This window comes from Solanum tuberosum, unplaced genomic scaffold (genome assembly GCF_000226075.1).
Source record: "Solanum tuberosum cultivar DM 1-3 516 R44 unplaced genomic scaffold, SolTub_3.0 scf00206, whole genome shotgun sequence".
Lineage (NCBI taxonomy): Eukaryota > Viridiplantae > Streptophyta > Magnoliopsida > Solanales > Solanaceae > Solanum > Solanum tuberosum.
Window position 1 is genome coordinate 1093955 of NW_006239131.1, and position 9562 is coordinate 1103516.

The following is a 9562-nucleotide window of genomic DNA, read 5'->3' on the forward strand; positions in this document are numbered from 1 at the left end:
GAGCTAAAGGAATGAAGAAATGAAGGCCTGGTGATCGCTGATATCACTTGGAAAATCGCCAAGTTGCCACGCTACCGCCTAAATTTACAGAATGATAGAGCTAAACTGGGGGTAGTTTTGGCGAGTTCGGCGAGGGATGACCAGCTAGCCAAAAGTGCTGAGGGAGATTCAAACAAGTGTTGATGGGCGAGATAGAAGGAAAAAGGGTGACTCACGGAATCATTCGGCGATCCCAATTTGGATCGCCTAAAGTAACAGTAGCTGGACCAAGAATAAGTGAAAAATGAAGGTGAGATGAAGGACAATCAGCCAGTCGCCGAACTATCGGCGAAGCCCGACTTACCTCACCGATTGGTCTTAAACAGTCACACATTAAACTTGTTTAATTTTATTTTTGCTAGAGAGGGAAAGCATTCAGAAACGTGAGGAACAAAAGATTGAGGGAAAGACCACTGCTAGAGGCTATTCCATAGTGATTTTAGCATGATTTTCTTGGAGATTTTGTAATAGAGGAGATTTTTAGTTGATTTTAACTTTAAATTCTCTTTTGTACTCAGCTATGGAATACATGATGAATGTTGATTTTCCTCTTTAAACTATGATTGACTAAAACCCTCTTCTTGGGGTTTTGACTATGTGACCAATTGTTGAGTTTTACTAAGTGAGTGTCTTTGATTTGCAAATAATGGTGTTAAATTGAAGTGGGTCTGATTTGCTGCTCCGTTTTGAGGTCATCATGCATGATTAGTGTATCAAGTTCAGTGTTTTGTGCTTGCTCGAGAGAGAAGTGCAAGACCAAAGTCGCAAATTCAGCATCCTTAGTAGTGGGTCTCCATGATTTCAGCTTGAGAGAGTGAACATGGAATTTATCCTTTGTATCTAGCTCGAGAAAGTGGATTTGATGAGGAGGAGAGTTGGGCATCTTCCGTCTAGTGTTGAAGTTCGAGAGAATTTGACATAGATAAGGTAATTTTTCGAGAGAAAATTGCTTTACACATAGTTCTACCTACCCACGACAATTTACCCTATTGTGAGCATCATTGTTCATCCACTAAGTTGAATTCAATAATTGGTTGGTCAATTCCACAAGTGTTACCTCACTATTTGATTGTCTCGAATTAAGTGTTGAATTGAATTGATAATTCTAACTTGAAATCTGGAGTTCAAACCAAAAAGGTGTGTTAAGTATTTAGTTGATGAGGTTGTTGTTATACTTATTTAAATTGAATTCAAAGGAAAAGCTACTCTCTGTGGGATCGACCCCAACTTATTTAGTTGGGTTATTATACTGACTAGCGATCGTTGACACTTTGAATTGGATAAAGTGTCTTTGATACGTGAAATCAACGTCCCCCATCTCGACATAGAGAATCTCCTAATCGGGGGGGAGGGGGGGACACAAGTGAAGATAACCCTCACAGCCTTCTATATCCGGACCATCAGACGATCCCTCTCCAGCCCTTCCTCCTCTCCTAGCACAACTCGCGACGAATCATCTCAACCTCTAAGGCAGTTCTGGGTGGAATCGGAGTGGTGTCAGCAAAGGAGCGCCTCATTCTCCTCCGGACAGCCGCCAGGTCCTCCTCTACCCGTGCACCTGAGAGTGGGGGCTGGGACCTGGTGGGATGAGTGTCGTCGCCTCCCTCGTCGTCCGTTTCTACAACCGCCTGACTGCTGCTGGCCCTGTCCGTCCTCCTCCTCTTGCTCTAGGAAGTAGAACCCTGCCTAACCAAAAGAGGGTGAATAGGGGGGATCCATAGGAAGTACCTCATCAGTGTCTAGAAGAGCCACCCCCGCCTGCTTGCATAGTGCGTTCATGAGTCCGGGTAGGAAGAAGGCCTTCTTGTTGCCCCAGTAGAACATTTCCACTGGGAAATAATATGCGCCCCCACATTTAGCTCAATGCCCTTTACCGCACACGCCACTACTAAGGCCCAAGGAAATGTCACGTCGGTGCGATTGCCCAACGGGTGGATCCTCCCAGTAACCAAGTGTAGCCACCTCTTAGCATCTGGTGAACAATCCCCGCTAGTGATTCCCTTCGTAGTAAGCCAATAGACTTTGTCCCGGCGTGCAGGCTCCACCAGTGCGTCTCTCAGCCAACATTGATCCATCTCCCTCAGCTTGGCCTCGTACTCCACATTCGAGGCCTCGGGCACTTCTAGTACCTCATTAATGGATGTAGCGTTTAGGGGGATGCTGACTCCCCGGATGCAAATAGTAGGATGGGGATCGTCCCATCGAACGGTAGGCAGTCAGAGCATGCAACAAGGGGAGCCTCAGTCAGTGGAGCCCATCCGAACTCCATCAGGCGAGGATGAAAGGCAGGCGCCTTCTCTTCCATTCTAAGTAAGACAAATCCCCTCTCACAACAAAACTTGTTGTTTCGATAGTCGTGGTATCTTTCCCGATTAGCAGCATTGGGAAATCGGACAAAAGGTAGATTTTCCTCGTTAAGCCCCTCCATTTAGATGAACTTGCAAGTTATGAAAAGTACACGTTAGAACACGATAGGATTAGGCAACTTTGGGTTAAAAAGGGAAGAGAAGAATTTCTTCTCTGAAATTACAACGGGCTACTGCCCCACAGAGTCCCGCCATAGCGACCAACATTGCGCCAGAGCGGGATAGAGGCTGCCAGAGCGGCCTTCATATAGGACGAACACCAGGCACGATCATGGCGCCTCTTCATTCCAAAAACCCCATTTTTCATAGAATTTAAGTAGATCAGAGTATATAAAGTACCTCAGAACTTAAATATGCAATTATTTTCACAAAATAACCCCTAAATGATGCCCAAATTTGAGTTTATGCCAATAAGACTTTTCAACTTTCCCCACCCATTTTGGTACCGATTCGACCATATTTTTATGAAATCCTTACGCCCAGGACATTGTGGAGACGTTGGGGACGTGAGGGAAGTATCCACACTACATTTATCTATCAAACTAGCAAACTATGTTCATTTTCGAATAACTACCCCAAAAAGCGTTTCTAATCTATTAGGAAGCAATATGCAATCGTTGTTAATCATGTATTAAATTAAAGAGCGAAAGGATCAAGAACCTTGATTTCGACGTTTGGAGTGTAGTGGTTAAGAGAGTTTTGGGAGTTTTTGAAGTTGAAGAGGAGGAAATGGGGAAACCATTCCCCTTCTCCCTCCTCCTTTACTATTTTCGATCTCCCGCTGTAGCGGGAGATCCCTTGCCACAGCGGCCCCACCTCAGTGAAAGGCTACCGCCTTGGCGGGGTCAGGCTGTGTAAAATTGGATGAAAATCTTTCCCCATAGTCATTCCCCTAAGTGGTCCTTCGAGTATAACACCTTTCGTGTTCCAGATTTGAGAAATGTCCAGTCGTCGTGTTCCATAATGCACCAGTTCATTAGTTAAAGGTACTCCAATAGGACGCGTGATGATTCGTTCACTAGTTATTCGGGGATGAACGAGGGGTTAATTGGTATATATTGTAACGACCCGAACAGTCGTTATTTAGAAAAGCAAAGCTTTGAGTAAATACTGGGGCCACTGTCCCGCCAGTGCAGGTAATGCCGCTAGGGTGGCAGCGCCACAGCGGGGTAAGTAGCCGCCAGAGCGGGATGGGTGAGACAGAATGTAAATAACGTGAAACCTTATTTTCTCCTTCTTCCAAAACACCTAATTTAGGCGTAAATATCCCTCCAAAAGCTGCTCTAGGCTTGGGAAAGAAGGAGGAAGAGATTTTTAGCATGAGGATGGCAATAGCGTGGGGAATTCCGATCAAATCCACCGTCCTGTCACTCGGAAACTAAAATTGGAGATGTGATTCCGTGCAGCAGCTTGACGCCTAGGTAGGCTAGGTTTATTAATTGAGTATTTATAAAACTGTGTTCACTGCGTAGTATAATGTTAATCAATGGTAAGAATTATGCGTAGTCCTTGGTGCACCGAATAAAAGTTGACTTAATTGTAGGAAGGTGCCTTAGACGATGAACTGGGCTAGGTGATGGTCTTGATTTCATGTTGTGTGATGTATGTTCATTTTTGCTTCATTATAATACATGTATGTATGTGAATGTTGCATTATTAATCACACTAATCGTAAATGAGGATAGACGGATAATTGAATGCCATGAATCATGACTTGATTATATGATTATGAGAATGTACTTATGATTGTGATTGTGGCTTGTTGATGGATCAGGTGTTGCGTTCCGACACACTAACTTGGATCGGTTGCCACGTTTCGGGATAAACATGGGATTGGTTGCCACTCTCTGACATAAACATTGGATCGAGTACCACAAACCGGTACACTAACAGTTTGGGTTTGGGTTCAATGAGAGAGACATTGACTTGACATAATTGTGTATCCTAATAATTGTGAAATTGTACGTTGTTTGTAAATGATAATTGATACTGTATTTCTCCGAAATTGTTAAATGAGTGTGAAGACTTAAATCTGATATTTCCACTATGTTGAGTAAACTTGTTATGTATCTCGTTGTTGAATGAATCGGGAAGGGCAAGCCCAAATCGGGATGTGATACTATATGTGGGAAGGACCAGGGGTTCAAGAGTTGCTAATGTTTGAGGGAAAGGTTGTCCGTGTGTTGCAAAGGTGAGAAGTGGGGGTAGTGTACGCGATGAAAATACTTAGGTAGATCCCACCGTGGAAGAAGCGATTTGTGGTTAGTGGTTAGGAAGCCTTGATAAAATGAAACGAAAAAAAAAAATTAAAAACAGTTCTTATAAATTTTGTGGGCAATCAATTTATATCACATAAAATGAAACGCAAAAAATAAATGTATGTTTCTTGCTATTTCGGCAGTACAATATAACCTTCCTTAAAATAAAATTACCTATCTATTTTGCTATTATTAGTGCATTAATCATTATTTTTCTTTTGTCCCACAAAATTTTAATTAATTGAAAATATTCCCTTGATAATACTTAGTTTCATGTGATTGATTTAATTATTTAAAAAGTTTCTCATTTTCTCTTATATAGAATAATTTGCTTCATATAAGGTTAAATTTCTTCATATGTTGTTTGATTTGTTTTTTCTAATTAAAAATTTGTTATTATTGAGAATATAAAATATAATATAACATGAAAAAAATTAGTTACCATTAAAATTGACTATTAATATATTGTAATATTATTACAGGGAATGAATATTATATAAGAAGATTTAAAGTTTGACTACTCACCAAAACAAAACGTGTTACAATGGGAAAAAAACAAATGCATTTTTTTTATTAAGAAATAGCTGGTCTTGCAGCATTTGAAAATAAATTACATTTGGATGAAATCACTGCCCTGACAGTGATTAGAATTTTTTTTTTTAAAATAAAATCGTTGCCTCTGCATCGAGAAAGATCGAATTAACGGTGTTAGAATTGAGAAAGGATCTTGCTACCCCAGTAGTGAAACTTTTGAAAATGGTATGTCAATACCATCTGTTATACTTTTCGTCCATCAGAGCCCTTGTCGTCCAATAATCAGTACACATTTGCCCCTCCCACTAACGGAAAACTCATTGTGTACACGTGGCACAATCCTAAGCCACAACCCGAGTTGACCAACTTTTTAACCCAAATTTCAAAACCCGCCCATAACCCGTTTAACTCACCCATAACCCGTTTAACCCACAAATACTCTCTAAAATCCTAAAGAAAAATGGAAATTCTTATTGAATTCATCAACATGAACCCTGATAGTATCCTTATGAACTTTAACATCATTTTTAATCTTCTTCGCATTTTGGTGATCCACATACGACACCGCGCGGCAACGGTGGTGGAGGTGGCGGCGGAGGCCAAAACCCACCCTATATGTTATTACTGTGAGGATGATAATAAGGAGGATACTGATTTTGATAGACTACAGATCTAGTACCATAACTGGATTGACTAAAACTAAAATGGTAATTAGAATTGGAAGGAGGCGGGTAGTTGGGTGGGGGAGGAGGGGTTAGTAAAGGATAAGGGTTTCGAGAAGGGGGAGGTGTTGTAGAAGCTGTAGGTTGGGTGGGGAGGTGGTGGGGAAGGGAAGGAAAGGGCGGAGCAATAAAAGACGACGGTCGCGGCAGCGGCGGTGGAGGAGGGTGGTGGAGGTGATGATTTTGATGCCTCCTTTTACTCCATGAAATTCCCAATAGAAGAAGAATTTTGAAGAAATCAATAGAAGAAGAATTTTGAAGAAATCAACAAAAGAATTAGAGAAGAAGAATGATGGAAGATGTGGGACCCACGCGGTTGAGGAAAAGTGATTAGGAAGTTAAGTTGTTAAAAAAATAATTTCAAAAATTAAGTTTTACCAAAATAATCCATTAATTAGTAAGAGTATTGTTGTAAAACTAAAGCAAAATAAGACAAGAAATATAGAAGATGAAAGCAATAGAAATAGGAAGACAAGAGATGAGAGTTTTTCTTATTATTCCAAGTCTTCAAGTGTATACAACATGAACTCTTATGCCTCTACTTATAGTGTAACATAGAGGCATACAAAAGTTTAGTCATAAACATGACATTAACATGAATATAATGGAGGGGGTTATGAAAGTTAAAGGTTACAAGAATAATGGTTATAAAGTTGGAGGTTATGGAGGTTAGGGTTATCTTCATAATGGAGGAAAGTAATGGAGATAATGGGTGAGAGTAACTTATTGGTGTAGTGGACATCCACACTATAATATTTATAACACTCCCCCTTGGATGTCCATAGATAATATTTCTCGTTAAAACCTTACTAGGAAAAACTAGTGGGAAAAAAATCCTAGTGAAGGAAAAAGGGTACACATGTCTTTAAATACGCTTTGAATGTTGCCTCGTTAAAAACCTTACTAGGAAAACCCAATTGGGATTAAACCATGGTTAAGGAAAAAGAGTACAATGCGTATTTTTCTCCCCCTGATAAAAATTTTACTTGATCTCTCGGAGACGATGCATTCCAATCTTATATCACAACTTCTCAAATATTGATGTTGGAAATCCTTAGTGAATAAGTTTACAAGATTATCACTTGAATGGGTCTTTGAACGTCTATCTCACCATTTCGTTGAAGATCATGTGTGAAAAAAGCTTTTTGGTGAAAATTATGCTTTGTCCGATCTCCTTGATTGTATCCTCCCTTCAATTGAGCTATATATTATTTTCATATATGGTGGTTGGAATATCCTTTTTAAAATAAAATAACATATTTTCTAGATATGATAGATCATGATTCCAACCAAACACACTCCCGACTTAATTCATAGATCAATATTATTCTGCATGATTTGAAGAAATGGTTACTAATGTGATTCTTTGAATGCCAAGATATTGTTGTGTCTCCATATTTAAATAAATAGTCCATTTGCGATTGAGATTTATGCAGATCAAATAAATATTCTGCATCTATATAACCAAATCATTTCTGACTCGGAGATTGATCATTTCAATTTTATTGAAGCTCGACTTTTCTTCTGAAAGAAAATCACACATCTTTTATGTGTTGAGTCACTTGCTTTGTTAGTTTCTTGTCATAACTTGAATGATAATATGACAATCCCTTCACATAACTTTCGTTAGGTATATAAAATAATCTTCTAGCATTTGCATAACCAGCAATCTGTAAGTGCTCCAATTGCACTGATACATGGCATTTTAAATCATTTTCATGAGATCAAAATGATTCTTTTCTGTGTTAAGCAATCTCAGAACCATTGGGTATTCAATGGAATTACTTTAAGACCTTTTAAATCCTTCAAGTATTTCATCTATTGCCAGACTGAAACAAATCTCATTGCATCCACCGCTGGAGAATATATCTCCATTTAATAATGTCAGGATTTTTGCGAAAACCCTTTATTCCCCGAGGCACAAACTGCACTTTATATCTTGCGGTTATACTTTCGCACAATGATTCATTTGTACCACACTGACATTATATTTTGATCCTTGAACTATAAGATCAAAAACATCACTTTTCTAAGTGAAACAAAATATACTTGAATAGTGTCAATCGTTTATCTATCCACACTATATGACATATTCGAATTTAAGATCCTCGTAACCATTTATAACATTGAGTCCTACTTCATATCAAAGGTACCGTCGACGGTCATTTTGATGTCAATTCCAATATGACATAACATGTCGAGATCTCTTAATTTTTTATCATTTTCAGGTACCCGAACCTTTCCCAAGGTTTTATGAAGTGTTATGTCATAGTTCTCTTTCAAAGCACTTACCTCATTATCATGACCATTTTGATAATTTGTTCCTCTCCTTCCTCAAGGAGTTTTATGTTTGGAATCGATTGGTCTATCACGCTTCTGGCGTACCATAGACTTTGTCATTCAAAGACTATTTATTGGAGCATTTGCAGCTTAATTAAAATATTGGGTCAGCAAATATATCTGGCAAATTATTTGCAACATTTTGCAAATGAATTATCTCTTGAACTTCAAGTTTCATATTTTTTTAACGAGGATCTAGATAATTCACCCCACACATAATTTTCATCTGCCACACATATCTCCCTCTAATGTTAGGAAATCTAACATTTACCCCCAACCTCATTTGGGGATCCATCTTTGTACGTGGTGGATCAATAAAATCATATGTGCACACATCAAATTTTTAGATAGAAATTATTTGGTTCTTAACCCTGAACCAATTATGATGGGAGAACTTTGTTGTCTTGATGCATACATGTTAAATAAACTCATCTCATACCAAATTTTATTTGAGAGATTTGTTCTCAATATTAGTGGTCTAGCTATGATTGGAGGCAAACAATTTCTGCTAAACCAATCAGCATTATCAACATAATTTTATAGTTTGGAACTGTGCTCTTAATTTAACAATTTGAGCAAACAACCTTACAAAAACCAATTTGTAAGTTGATACAAATGCACATGTGACCATACCATAGATGCATCTATTAAATCATAGTAAGCGGTTCACATGGCAGGTGAACGGGTCCATATTCACCTTTTTATATGTTCCAAATAATTTCAGGGGATACAATCCCAACCTTAGCTGGTACAATGATCATTTTATCATGAGAACAAGCAACACAAGAGAATTCTTGAAGAATCTTTTATTTCTTCAAACATATAGTCACATGAATTCTCAATTTCTTTTGCATCACATTTGAATCGGAATGGCCAACTGATAATGCCAACTGATATTTATTCTTGTAAACTTCTAGTATACTTTTGCATATGATTCCATCATCATGCCCATATTTGTATACAACAAACAACGAGAAAAAATGGATAATCTTATACGTAAATATTTATAACCCACTTGGTTGTAGTAATTTGAAGATATTAAATCTTCCCATAATTTATAGTCTCATCATAATATTTTTTTCTTTTCAATTCTTACGAAACTTAAAAAAATTCTTTGGAAACTTACTACAACCCCAATATTATGAACAACTTCATTCCTCCGGATAGTAACAAATTAGCCCTTTCGGAACTCTCAATTAATCTTGTGTACTACTACAAATTTCACAACGCCATTCTTATGGTGACCATCTCCTTCAAGGAGAAAATTATTATTATTGTCATGGTTAAAATTATTACATGCAAG